This window comes from Aquarana catesbeiana, linkage group LG09, assembly GCF_042186555.1.
Source record: "Aquarana catesbeiana isolate 2022-GZ linkage group LG09, ASM4218655v1, whole genome shotgun sequence".
Classification (NCBI taxonomy): Eukaryota; Metazoa; Chordata; class Amphibia; order Anura; family Ranidae; genus Aquarana; species Aquarana catesbeiana.
Window position 1 is genome coordinate 141,186,178 of NC_133332.1, and position 14,525 is coordinate 141,200,702.

A 14,525-nucleotide genomic window follows, 5' to 3' on the forward strand; every position below is an offset into this window, starting at 1 on the left:
ATCAGAGTGTGTAAGGCAAATTGGTGATCGTCAATCGTTCCCAAATGTGAGCTGATTTATCCACTCACTCTGGTTAGGGTATATTCCCTTCCCACCCCCCTTGCAAAAATAGAAAGAAGGGTAAATGGGCAAGATAGGGGGAAAAAAAGGGGGAAATGCAATCCCATACTTGCAATTAAGAAAGATGGACAACAGGTTGTAGGTGTCACAGCATCAAGTCGACTCACAATCCATCAATCCAGTCGTTGGCCTCCATTGGGGTGTCAAAGAAGCGAACCGTGCCCTTGTGAGGTACCCACAACCGACTGGGGTATAACATGCTGTACTTTATATCCTTCTCTCTCAGCCTGCGTCTCACCTCGTTGAAGGATCTGCGACATTTCTGAACCTCAGCCGAGAAGTCTGGAAAGAGCATCACTTTGGTATTCTCTTAAGGCAGCTCTGGGTGTTTCCGGGCCTCTGCCAGAATCATATCTCTGTCCTGAAAGTTCAGAAACCTCACCAAAAAAGGCCGAGGATGGGCATCCTCAGGACGGCGACCTGCGGGGACTCTGTGAGCCCTTTTCACTACATATGTAGGAGGCATGTCAGGCAGTCCCAGCAGGGTTTTAAATAACGATTCAGCAAATGCAGCTAGGCGCGAGCCCTCAGCCCCTTCTGGCAGGCCCACCACGCGGATATTATTGCGTCTTTGCCTATATTCGGCGTCGTCTACTTTATGAACCAGAGACCTCACCACCGCATGCAGGTCCGCTATCTGTGCTGCTTGCGACCCTTGCTGATCTTCCACCTCTCCAATCCTATCCTCTGCCAGCTGCCCTCTGATTTTATCAAGATCATGGTGGATCATCATGCATTCTGATGCCATGTGTTCCACCCGCACCATCAGCATGGTTTTGAAGCCTTCAATGGCCTCCAGGATAGGTTTAGTTATGGTATCTGGAGCTGCAGCCACCAGGGTGTCAGACAGGGGCAGATCTTGTTCCCCAGCAGGAGATTGCATAGCTGCAGGCGTTTTGAGAGGGCTCTGCCACTGCTCCCGTTCACGCTGAGCTCTGGAGGTAGTGGGCAATATGGCACCTGGGGAGTCCGCGGCCCACCCCTTCCCCAAGCGCTGTGCTTTCGGGTCTTTTAGGGACTTACCCCGACCTTTTGCAGACATGTTTGCCGTCACTGGAATGTCCAGAGCCCCTCAGGAGATAGAGTACTGCTGTACCGGCGGTGTCAGAGTAGGAAAAAGGGTTGTTTAGACGGATGTGCACGGAGCTCCAGAGGCACACGTCTTCTCCGGCTCACATCCCGGCCACGCCCCCCCGTAATTACAATTCTTGATCTAATATTTCACAGCAGGGCCCTGTGAGGGCTTACAGTGTTGTGGCCACAACAACACCTAAGGCCGAAATTTCTGCTGAGTATATAGGGCAGGTCCCTACTTTCAAACATCCAACTTACAAACGGAAGGAGACAACAGGAAGTGAGATGAAAGCTAACCCTAGGAAGGGAAATTCTCTCCTGTAAGAGTTAATATGGGAAAAACTTTTCTCCTTTACATTGATGCTTTATCACCAATCCTTGTTTCACTAAAAACCCCAAATTTTCAAAAAACATTTGTCATTGGGACAAAAAGTGAGGTGAAATCTTCTGAAGAGGAGCACAGACAGCAAAACAAATGTCACAGGGGTGATAACCCTTCCCTATGTTTTCCAAAAAGCTTAAAATAGATTTTTTGGCTGGAGCTAAACACGTTAAAAATGTACCAATTCAAAATTACAAACAGATTCTACTTAACAACAAACCTACAGTCCCTGTCTTGTTTGCACCGCCTGTATACTGCTGTTCAGAGTATATAGGGCCTTAATATCCATACAAGACCCAAAGGGCCTGGTAATGGGCTGGGGGGTACCCATGCCATTTGTCTCACTGATTTTCATCCATATTGCCAGGACCCGACATTACATTAAAGCCGCAAGCAGTTTTAAATGACTTTTATTCCTTTAAAAATGCAATTTTGTGCAGGGACTGTTCTAAGCACGGGATACACGCACCACTTTACAGGCATAATATAGACTCCCCCCAGGTACGATATTTAAAGGAATATTTCACTTTTTTTTTACTTTAAACATCATTAAAATCACTGCTCCCGAAAAAAAAATGGCCGTTTTTAAAACTTTTTTTGCATTGATACCCCGGGCCCCAAATCCCTTTTTAGGACAATACCATGCAAGTTAGCCTTTAAAATGAGCACTTTTAATTTCGAACGTTCGAGTCCCATAGATGTCAATGGGGTTCTAACTTTCGTGCAAATTTTCGGTCCGTTCGCAGGTTCTGGTGCGAACCGAATCGGGGGGTGTTCGGCTCATCCCTATTGGGCACATAGATAGTTGCCAATGTAAAGAGAGCGTTGTCGATGGAGTATATGATGATTAAGTATCTCTTGAGCGGGTCAGCCACTTGGTCATGTAGTTGATTAATACCCTTCTAGTTTTCTTAGGACCCGAGGCAAGGAAGATATGTGGGTAGTTTTTATGAACGCATTTCGGAGTAGCTGTGTTTTTAAAGTGGGTTTCCTGTACACATAATATAAAGCACGATTGTGCTTTTGCCATTTTCCACATGGAGAATCTTTTGGGTGGGTGGTTTATTCAATGCACATTTAAAGTTAAGATCTTAAGAGTTATTTGTAAGGAGTGTCAGGGATGCAGATGTATTTACTGGTCTGATGGTAGTTGAAAAGCAGGTGGTATGAGAAGTAGGTTTCTGATTTAGGTAGCGCATGTAGTACCAAACTGTCTATCGATTGTAGATCTGTGAGTAGCATCTTTGTTTATGGGCCAGATGGATTTGCAATCTAAAGTAGAATAAGAGAAACATAACGCAAAAAACAAAACAGAACTTACGTATGCAGCTGTAGTGCACAAAGCAAAGCTGCATATTCTTTGTAGGGATTTAGTCCCAATGACCAAAGTGAACACAGAGTAATTAGACTCAAGGGTAGTGGCCTGTTGAAGGTGGTATAATGGCGTTATTGAAGTGAGGTTGTCATTAGTGATGTTGGGAGCGATCAGTGACAGTGTGCCAGGATTCAGAAACTCTTCCAGGTTGTCTGATGGCTCTTTCAGGCGGAGATGTTTCAGGAATTACTGTATATCCCAGGAACGAAGTAGGGCCAATCCTTCCTCCACAGAGGATATGGTGTATGTTTTGTTGTTCCTGTCAATCGTGAGTTTGGATGGTTGTTTCCATCTGTATACAAACTTGTGATTGCGGAGCGCTTGGTGATGGTATTGAGTTGTCTTCGGAGGTCTAGCATTTACTTGGATAAATCTGCATAGATTTGTATGTTGTTGTAGGGGTTAAGCAGGTTCCCAGTGGATCTGGGTGTGATCAAGATTTTTTTCTTTCACATGGTAGAAATGGATTCTCATGATAATGTCCCGGGGCACATGTCCTGGAAGAAATGACGGTTTCAGAAACCTATGGATTCTGTCTATAGTGAGTTCTAAAGGAGATACCTCTGAGAGGAGGGTATTAAAGAGTTTGGTAGCAATTTTTTTAGATCAGTTGTTTGTACTGATTTGGGTACTCCTCTGAGTTTGAGGTTGTTATGCCTCGAGCGATCTTTGACATCTGCAAGCTTAGCTTTGATCCATTTATGTTTGTCTACTCCTTCATCGTCCGCCTCTACCAGCTCATTAACAGCTCAACCAACTCTTCCATGGAATTCTCTATGTAGTGTACCCAAACCCCTAGGGAGTGGATCTCACTAACGAAGTGGGTAGAGACTTTTTGGAATTCTGCCTGCAGTGAGTTATGAAGTGACAGTAACATGTCTTTGAGGAGAGTGTCCATGACAGGTTGATTGGAGGTGGGGAAGGCTGCTATGCGTGATAATATGGAGGCAGTGGGGGATAAGTGCTGGTTTTCCTGGCCTACCTCAGGGTCTGTAAGGTCCTGTTTCAGTCGCATGCGAGCCTTTGCAGGGCGATTGCAGAGTGGGCTTGATGTTCCCGACTTGGGGTAAGAACGGGGGTCATTTGAAGTCCCCTCAGCTGTGATCAGATCATCAGAGGGATCTGTGTAGTGTGCCACGCTGTGTGAGGAGGAAGCAGGGGCCAGAGCACCGGCGCCATCTTTCCTGTCACCTTGTGCAGGCAGGAGGAAGAAAGCTGTGAGCTTCTTGGGACCTCTGTCGTCCTTCCTTTTGCGGGACATCTCCTCCGGTTCTTGGGTGTAATAGTTATGTGCCATTAAGTGGCTTATTGTCACTGGGATTCCTCGGTCTATATCAGAGCTCCACTCTCAGCCGTCCATACTGAGTGCACGCTGGCCACACCCCAAGCTGACAGACTTTTACCCTGCTTGAGGCCCAGGACAAATCCAAGATGGTGGCAGCACCGCTCGGAGCGGCTCTCCCCAGCACTCATCTGGACAAGGGGCCCACATTGCTGACCACAGGCTGGCATTTCCTTTATATGAAGGCGACCCTGGTCCCCCCTCCCCCTCTATCACCTACATCCTGCAGCCCAGCTAAATCTTGGCCCAGAATGGAAAAATCCCTCATCCCAGACAGCAACTTTTGGCCATCTCCCTCCTCCCCTACCTACACTCCAGCTGCAATCAGCCATTGACTCTTTCCCTTCCACTGACCAGCCAGTGTTAGAACTGGCTATGAAAAATATGCTGCTATCTCTGTGACACACCCTCCACATGCATATATCAGCAGTCATAACTCCATTAACCCATTATGTGCAAGAACATGAACAGAGACTGTCACATGTAGAAACTAAAGTGAGTGAAATGTTCACTGCCCACAACGACCTAGTGCAGTGATCATCAACCCTGTCCTCAGGGCCCACTAACAGGCCAGGTTTGCAAGATAACTGAAATACATCACAGGTGAAATCATTTGCTGCTCAGTAATTGCAGTATTCTAGTCTGTATCTCCCCAAGGTAATACATAAAACCTGGCCTGTTAGCGGGCCCTGAGGACAGGGTTGATGACCACTGACCTAGTGGATGCACACACTGACAATGACACAGAACTGCAGAAATTAAAACTAAAAATATCTGACCTAGAAGACTGTTCCAGAAGGAACAATATGAACCACTTGCCCACTGGGCACTTAAACCCCCTTCCTGCCCAGGCCAATTTTCAGCTTTCAGCGCTGTCCCACTTTGTCGCAACACTGTACCCAATTTAAATTTTTTATCATTTTTTTCACACAAATATAGCTTTCTTTTGATGGTATTTAATCACTGCTGTTTTTTTTATTTTTTGCTAAAAAAAATATTTTTTTTAAATAAAAAAGTTTCATAGTTTGTTATAAAATTTTGAAAACAGGTAATCTCCTTAATTGATGTGCACTAATGCAGCTGCACTGATGGGCACAGATGGGCTCTGATAGGCTGCATTGATAAGGTGGCACTAATGGGCACTGATCAGGCAGCACTGATGGGCACTGATGAGGTGGTACTGAGAAGTGGCACTGATGGGTGGCACTGATTGGCAGCACTGGTGGGATTGATAGGTGGCACTGGGGGCAAATGTAGGTGGCACTGTGGGTACTGGTGGGCACTGGCAGGTGGCACTGGTGGGCACAGAAAAAACAGCGGTGGCTCTCTGTGTGAGGGACCGATGTCCCTCTGACAGAAGCCGGTGATCGGCTTTATTTTCCCCTATGCTGTTAGCGTGAGGGAAAAAAAGGATTACCCATCTTCTGTTTACATCCAATGATCAGCTGTCATTGGCTCACAGCTGATCATGTGGTAAGGGACTGGGATTGGCCCCTTACTCTGATCTGTGATCAGCCGAGTCTCATAGACTCAGTGATCACAGAGCACGTTGCGCGCACCTCGCAGGGACGCGCTTATAGCGCATTCTTGGGAGGATGTCTATTGATGGCCTCCCAGCAATTAAGGCCCGTGTTGTAGCCATCATTCAGCTATAGCATGGGCGGGAGGTGGTTAAATTTCGTGGAGTACTAGAATCAGTAATGCCTGATGCCATAGTCTCTTATATCCAACAATTAATGAAACACCTCCTTCTGTTACTTACAGACCTCAGAATTGTCAGGAGCTGGAGTATTTTGGTCTAACTGTTCAAAAGTTCACATTTTTAAATGTTACTCTGCCATATCGATATATTGTTGCTATGGTTGACTCTTTCCCCATCTGGATAGTATCAATCTTTGCTACCCATTGCCCTTGCATTCTGCGCAAGTTCTTTTTAATAAAAATACCCTCCTTCCCCATGCAACCACTTGTGACCTTATTGGTCTTCAAGTGAAGATGACTCTTTTACATCCACTGTATATGACCGCTGTCGTGCTCCAGTCAATGATTTACAGGTTCCTTACAGAATATCTATCACACTTTTAAAAAATTCCACACTGCCTGAGACCTCCCAAGATCTTACACCAACATGGCAATTAAGCTCACCTCATTTAACATACGAGGTCTCAACTCGCCCTTTAAATGGTTGTCACTCTCAAGAGAAGCTCACTCCCTTAAGTCAGACGTTCTTCTTATCCAAGAAACCCATTTTGCGGTCTCTAAGAAGCCACCATTCTCCTTGAAGCACTTCCTGCATTCCTGCATCTATTCTCAGCATCCAATGCCCAATAGAAAAATGGGGTTCTTACACCCACAGAATCAGTAAACTTTAAGCTACACTCAGAAATTCCAGACCCCCTAGGATGTTTTCACATCTTACCTGCAACACCAACAAAGCTCAGTATACTATTGTGAATGTATTTGCCCCAAACTCTAAGCAGCTTAGGCTCTGTAAGAAACTCTTCACAAACATCCTATCCTACAAAAGATGTAGACTGCTTATTGGAGGGGACTTTAACATAATTGGAAATGCTTCCCTGGACCCGTCTACAGGCAAGAGGCCTGTGCATCACACCATCAACCATCTTTTTTACTCAAATCTCTCGAGATGTCAACACGGAGCCAAAAAAGACTTCTTCTACTATTCTCTCTCCTACCTCTCCTATTCTAGAATTTACTTTTTCCTCATGAACAAAAATGGACTCTTCAGGTGGTAAATGCCTCGTAGATAGGCACAATAACATGGTCTGACAATGCACCTGTAAGTGCGCTACCCGCTACCCTCCTAGCAAACCCTAACCATTGTCAGACAATTGAAAAAGCCAACTCCCTTTTCTTTGAGACCAACACCACTCCTGGCACCCCTATACCGATATTGTGGGCTACCTACCTATATATGAGAGTATTCTGACTCTGATTGTTGTGAAGCAATTTATCCCTTGTGAGACCTCTATGCCTGGCCTGTTTAAGATATAATTACTGAACGCAATCCTCTTTAGATAGTTTGCACTCACCTAATATACATGTGGCTTGTAGCTGCATCCATGACACAGGAAGTGCAATAACAGGAAGAAGGGTGGAGCATTACATATAAAGGTAGTGTGTCATAACATCAGGGAAAAAGAACATAAGAAAACAAGTGCATTACCACAAGGGGTCACTAGATGACAGCATGTGAACTAAATATAAAACGTCCATAAAAAATGGTTAAGGAACAATCTACATAAATTCTATGCCCCGTTGGGGCGGCACACTCCCCGTCTGGCATGGTAAATGTCACTATATACATCAGTACAGTAGTTATGCAACTGCAAATAACAAACAGTGTAATTTGCTAGATGTTTTAAAGACCTGAAAGACATAAAAGGAACATGCATATCATGCAATAACAATAACTCTTAATTTAAGGCTTCAAGTTATCTCAACTGAAGTCTAAGACACTTCCTTCTTGAAGTCATAGGTAGGATCCAGCAGCGTAGGCAAACAAGTTCATTATCCAAAGGGTAAGAGCAGAATAAGTTCCGTGATAGGTCTAATGAAAGTCTTTACAGACCCTTGTCTTGAAACCTTCACCTCCACCTCATGTACCTTACCATCATCACTAGGAACACTCTTTACAATAAATCCCATGGGCCATTTGATTCTTTCAACTTGCTGGTCCTTAAGCAGAACGAGATCTCCAACTTGTATGTTAGGGTTCAACCGCTGCCATTTTCTGCACCCTTGCAGAGTAGAAAGATACTCCATCTTCCAACGATTCCAGAAGCAGTTGGCAAGGTGTTGTACTCGCTTCTACTGGTCATAGCACAGATTTCCTGCTTTAAAGTTTCCAGGTGGAACAGGAACAGACCCAAGCTTCTGGGTAAGAAGAGTAGCTGGGGTAAGGATAGTTGGGGTCTCTGGATCCTTGGACACAGGAACAAGTTGTCTTGAATTGATTAGGGCAGATGACTCTACCAGGAAGGTTGTTAGAATCTCATGAGTAAGTCTTGTGGAATTAAAGGCCATAAGCATAGAGTCCAATATTTTACGTGTGATGCATATCATTCTCTCCCATGAGCCACCCATGTGGGAAGAATGAGGAGGATTGAAAATCCACGTACAGCCTTTTTCAGCTAAAAAGTCTTGGATTGGCCTAGAGTTGAGCTGTAACTCTCGACAAGCTCCAACGAAATTAGTTCCACAGTCAGATCTTAGTGTCTTGACTGGTCCTCTGATGGCTAGAAATTGTCTTAGTGCATTGATGAAACTTGAGGCATCCATAGATTCTATTATTTCAATATGTACTACACGCTCAGTCATGCAAGTGAACAGCACTGCCCATCGTTTGCTATTTGCTTTGCCACCTCAAGTTCTGTGGGCTGTTACCATCCACTGCCCAAAGACATTCAGACCAACATGAGTGAAAAGTGGATCAGTACCTGACCTGTCAGCTTGCAAATCTGACATTTGCTGTTGCTTGTGTTTCCCTCTCAGTTTGCGGCACTGAACACAGATGTGCAGTGTAGCTGTGATCTGTCTTTTTGCTCCTATAATCCAAAGGCTCTTATGGCATCCTCTGTGAAGTGTCTACCTTGGTGCTTAACCCCTTCATGGCAGTGCCATATGAGCAAAGTGGTAATGTGATGGCGAGCAGGTATAATAAGAGGATTCTGTTCTTGCTCACTCAACTCAGCCTTGTTTAAACGTCCACCAACCCTTAACATACCATCATTGTCAATGAATGGATTCAGGTTGGCAATTGGACTGTTTTTTGCAATGTCCCTCTTGTCATGGATACATTTAATTTCTGGGCCAAAGACACTCTGTTGTACTCTGCATATTATGATTTGTTCACCTTCAGCAATGTCCATTGCAGAAAGAAGCTTTTGGCACACGTGCCAACTTTGACAGTGAGCGTCTTTGGGTTTGTGTGGAAGCAATCTGCAATATGAACTAACCTTGCGATGGTGCGTACAAACCTTCTCCACTTGGAGAAACGTTCAAAGCGTTGACAGCTCAAGACAAGTCTTTGTTCAGTTCTGGTGACAAGGGTTTTAACGTCAGGATGAATCTCTGGATCCTTGTCAGGTTCTAGAAGACTGAAGACATCCACTGTGGTTTCTTCTGGATAATCCAGCAGAAATTCACACCCTGTTAACCAAGAAGAATTTGCAAAGACACTTGCAGACACTGGCCTGGTGGCATGATCTGCAGGGTTAATTTCAGATGGAACATAATGACATTGTTCAGGTTTAGATGATTTCCTGATTCTCTCTACACGGTTACTGACATAGACACGTCTAGTCTGGTTGTATATGTAGCCCAGAACAACCTTGCTGTCTGTGTAGAATCTGATGTCATCTAGCTGAATGTCTAGCTCATACAGTATGAAATCTGCTATTTCTACAGCTAGCACAGTCCCACAAAGTTCAAGCCTGGGAATCGTGTGTTCAGGCTTAGGAGCTAACTTAGTTTTCCCAAACAGAAACCCTATGTGGGCTTAATTAGAAGAATCTCTTACCTTGAGGTAAGCGACAGCTGCTATGGCCTCAGTAGATGCATCTGAGAATCTAAGGCATGTAGAGATTGTTTCCAGGACTCCCACTTTAAAAGCTGGTCTATTGGTAGTGGAGCATCCCAATATTTAATAGTCTCTGAGAACTGTCTAAGTAAGGATTTACCTTGTATGGTGATCGGAGCTACGAATCCCAATGGATCGTATAGGCTGTTCACTACTGACAGAACACCACGTTTGGTAAATGGCTTGTCTGCAGAGATGACTTGAAAGCCAAAGGTGTCTTTTAATAAGTCCCACTGTAGGCCCAGACTTCTCTGTACAGGTGGTATGTCCATTCCCATATTCAAGTCTTTAAACCCTGTGGCATGATCGCCAGGTTGAAAGGCTTTCATAACAGCAACGCTATTTGAGGCAATCTTGTGTAGTCTGAGGTTAGCCTCATAAAGCATACCTTGTGTCCTATGGAGCAGGTCTATGGCTTCTTCGTCTGTAATTAAAGATTTTAGTCCATCATCCACATATAAGTCTCTCTCAATGAAGTGTCGCGCGTCAATGCCATACTCCTTTTTCCCATCAAGGGCAGTCCTTCATAGACCGTATGTTGCAACAGTGGGTGAGGGACTATTTCCGAAAACATGTACCTTCATGCGGCATTCAATCATCTCATTGTCCATGTTGTTGTCTCGGTGTCACAGAAACCTTAGGAGGTTCCTATGGTCTTCACGCACAGTGAAGCAATGAAACATTTGTTCAATGCCAGCAGTTATGGCAACTGGCTGTCTTCTGAATCTCATAAGTATACCTACAAGGTTGTTGGTTAAGTTTTGACCAGTGAGAAGAACAACGTTCAGGGATACGCCTTGATGCTTGGCACTGGAGTCAAATACTACCCTGATTTGCTTTGGCTTATGTGGATGATACACTCCAAAGAAAGGCAGGTACCAGCACTCATCGTGTCTTTGAAGTGGTGGAGCTGGTTCGGCGTGATCATTGTCAAAGATCCTTTTCATAAAGGCGATGAAATGGTCCTTCATTTCAGGACTGTTCTTTAGTGTTTGTTGAAGTTAGTTGAATTTGGATAGAGCCTGTTCACGATTGGTTGGGAGTTTAACCCTTGCAGCATGAAGAGGTAATGGTGCAACCCAGCTGTTAGAGTTATCCTGGAAGAATTTTTTGTCCATTATTTTGATGAACTCTCTGTCTTCAACTGACAAGGCTATTTTGTTGTCATCGCTTGTAGTACAAAACACTGTGGTACCTAGGCTGTCATCACAAAGGTTAGGAGTGACATCAGGTACTTGGATGATGTCAAGAGGCTTCTCTTTTACTTCATAATGGCGAGGGCACTGTTTGAAGTGGGATGCACATCCGTTTCCTAATATGTAAGTTTTGAATGAATGGATCTCGGATGACGTACGCATTCTATCCAAACAAATGTCACATGCGATTACCCAGCCTAGATTGAGTTTTTGTGCGTAAGGGGCATCATCAGGTCCATTGCACTGCTTGCATACTTTGTGTACTCTGAGAATATCTCTTCCTAGCAAGATCAAGATTTCAGCATTCATGTCCATCGCAGGAATTTCATTAACAAGGTGCCTCAAGTAAAGGTGGTGATATGCAGCCTCTGGAGTAGGAATTTCTTCCCTTTTGTCTGGTATCTGGTCACATTCAACTAATGTTGGTAGGGGTATGCCCTCTCCCTTATTGATATGAGAGACCATGAACCCATTGGCCCTTTTACTGAAGGTCTCTTCATGACCAGAACAGGTTCTGAGAGTATACAGTGATGTCCCTCTATACCAAAGATCTCAAAGAATTTAGGCTTAACCAGGGATCTGTTGCTCTGTTCATCTATTATGGCATACATCCTAATAGCTTTCTCAGGTTGACCCTTTGGGTATATCTCGAATAAGCCATATCTTAGCACAGCATTTGTGATCTAAGCCTTCTCCACAGACTTCTGTGCATGAAGAAAAAATGGTAGCTGTGGCTGGAGCATGACCTTTGTGCTCCCCGCCATGACTTGAGACAGGGCTGGAGGTAGGAGGCTGTTGTGAATTGTCTGAGGGTGGGCCCGGATGCATAGCTGTAACAAGTCTGTCAGTACTGCATTCTGTGCACTTGATGACAACTTTACAGTCTTTAGCAAAATGTCCATACCATGCACAGCACCTGTAGCATATTCCAAGTTTCTGCACTCTTGTAATGTCTTTGCCCTAAGCCCACAACATTTCTTTAGGGGGTGAGGCTTCTTGTGAATAAGGCACTGATGATTAGGGTCTTTATCTCTGTCACTCGAATCGCTCTGGTGAGCAGGAGAGGATACGGGTGGTGAGATGTCTGTCCTTTTAACATATATCACTCTTTTAAAGTCTCTGCATTTAGCTGCTATGTTATTATACCTTGATGAAGATGATGAAGCAGGAAAGTTGGGTTCAATGAAGCTGAAGCTGGGATCATTTCTCATCCAGGCTTGATCACTGATGAACCTGCAAAAATATGCGAATGGAGGAAAAGATACGTTATAGTCTCTTTTGTACCTTGAGCCCTGTTGTGCCCATTTCTCTTGCAGGCCATATGGCAGTTTAGACACCACTGGATTGACACCATGAGCAACGTCCAGGAAGCTTAGTCCAGGTAGATGTGGGTCTGTCTTTGCCAACTCCAGCTCCATGAGAAGATCACTCAGATCTTGGAGCATGCGATAGTCTTTGTTCCCTATTTTCGGGAAGTTTTGCAGTCTCTTGAATAGAGCGCTTTCTATGGCTTCAGAGCTACCATAGGCTTGCTCAAGTCTTGCCCATGCAGCAACAAGACCTGCATCTTGGTGGTCAACATGCACTGTTCTCAGTCTTTTAACATGATCTGTAGATTCTGGCCCCAGCCACTTTATGATCAAATCAAGTTCCTCCTTGGTAGTAAGGTTGAGATCAGCAATGGCAGCTTTGAAGGTTGATCTTCAGGCCCTGTAGCTCTCCAGACAGTCATCAAACCTTGAGAGGGTAGTGTTAATGAGCTCACAGAGTACTATATATCTGGCGAAGTCATTCAAGTCTGATCTCTCACTTTTCGGTGCCAAAGTAACTTGTGGAACCCCTCGGGTGCGAAAGTTCTCTAGTGAAGTAGGGTGAGGTTTACCAGGATGAAATGATGTTGCACGCGCATTTAACTGTGGTGTAGTCCCTAAGGCTTGTGCTGGCTGTGGCTTGAGCTGTGGCTTGTCACTGGAAGTCACCTTGTCAGCAAGAGGTGATGCGGTTTGGTGCATAGATGTACTTGTGTTGTAGACTTGAAGAGTCTCAGGCATTTGGAGCTGAGAGATCTCTGTGCTGAGAGTCAGAACAGTGTTGTTAGTAAGATGTACAGGAGATAACTCTGTATCATTGCAAACATTATGCTGTAGTACATATTCAATGATGCATTCGACTGGGTCTTGCAGTTCCACTGGGATGGACCAGTCTGAGTTAGCACTTTCTCCCATCTCTTGTTCGAGGACTCTCAGCCTTGCTAAGGCAGCTGCTTCCTCCCTTTCCATTTGCAGAATCTTTAATTGGGAATCAGCCTCTGCTTGTTGAGCTTTCATCTTTTCCTCTGCTTCTGCTTGTTGAGCTTTCATCTTTGCCTCTACTTCTGCTTGTTGAGCTTTCATATTTGCCTCTACTTCTGCTTGTTGAGCTTTCGTCTTTGTTTCTATTTCTGCTTCCTTTCTGGTAAAGGAGCTTTGCACTTTTTTTGATTCCTCATCAGCGCAGGCCTCTATTATCTTATCGCTTAATGTTGAACTTCTGGAATGAGAGGATCTAGAAGAACGTGTAGTGTGCTTGGTTGATGTGGATCTGTGAGATCTGGTCTCCTGCAGTTGAGCAATGCAGATATCTGCCTTATACTGAGCATTTTGCACTAAGAGATCCCTTTGTTGGTTTAGTGCATCAGCCCTGGTCAGTCCTGATGAAGTGTCCTCCATATTACAGTCCTGCAAGAAAGCTGTGTATTTTGTAAACAGCCGCTGGTAGCGTTCGTACGTGGCAGATAAGCGATCTATACAGTCTCTTAGTTCAGCTGGTCGATCATTAAAGTGTGACAAAACTGACATGCAGTGTGAAGTTCTGTCTCATAAGTCTGACAGATTGCTGGAGAATAGGGATGAGCCCGAACATCGGGTGTTCGCCTGTTCGCCAAATAGAAAACAATTTTGGGTGTTCACGGTAAATTCGAAAGCTGCGGAACACCCTTTAAAAGTCCTTGGGAGAACTCAAAAGTGCTAATTTTAAAGGCTTATATGCATGGTATTGTCATAAAAAGTGTTTGGGACCTGAGTCCTGCCCCAGGGGACATGTATCAATGCAAAAAAAAAGTTTTAAAATGGCAGTTTTTTTGGGAGCAGTGATTTTAATAATGCTTAAAGTGAAACAATAAAAGCGAAATATTGCTTTAAATTTTGTACCTGGGGGTGTCTATAGTATTCCTGTAAAGTGAAGCATGTTTCCCTTGTTTAGAACAGTCTGAGAGCAAAATGACATTTCTAAAGGAAAAAAGTCATTTAAAAGTACTCGCTGCTATAATGAATTGTCTATGGGAGAAATCAAAAGTGCTAATTTTAAAGGCTTATATGCATGGTATTGTCATAAAAAGTGTTTGGGGACCTGGGTCCTGCCCCAGGGGACATGTATCAATGCAAAAAAAAGTTTTA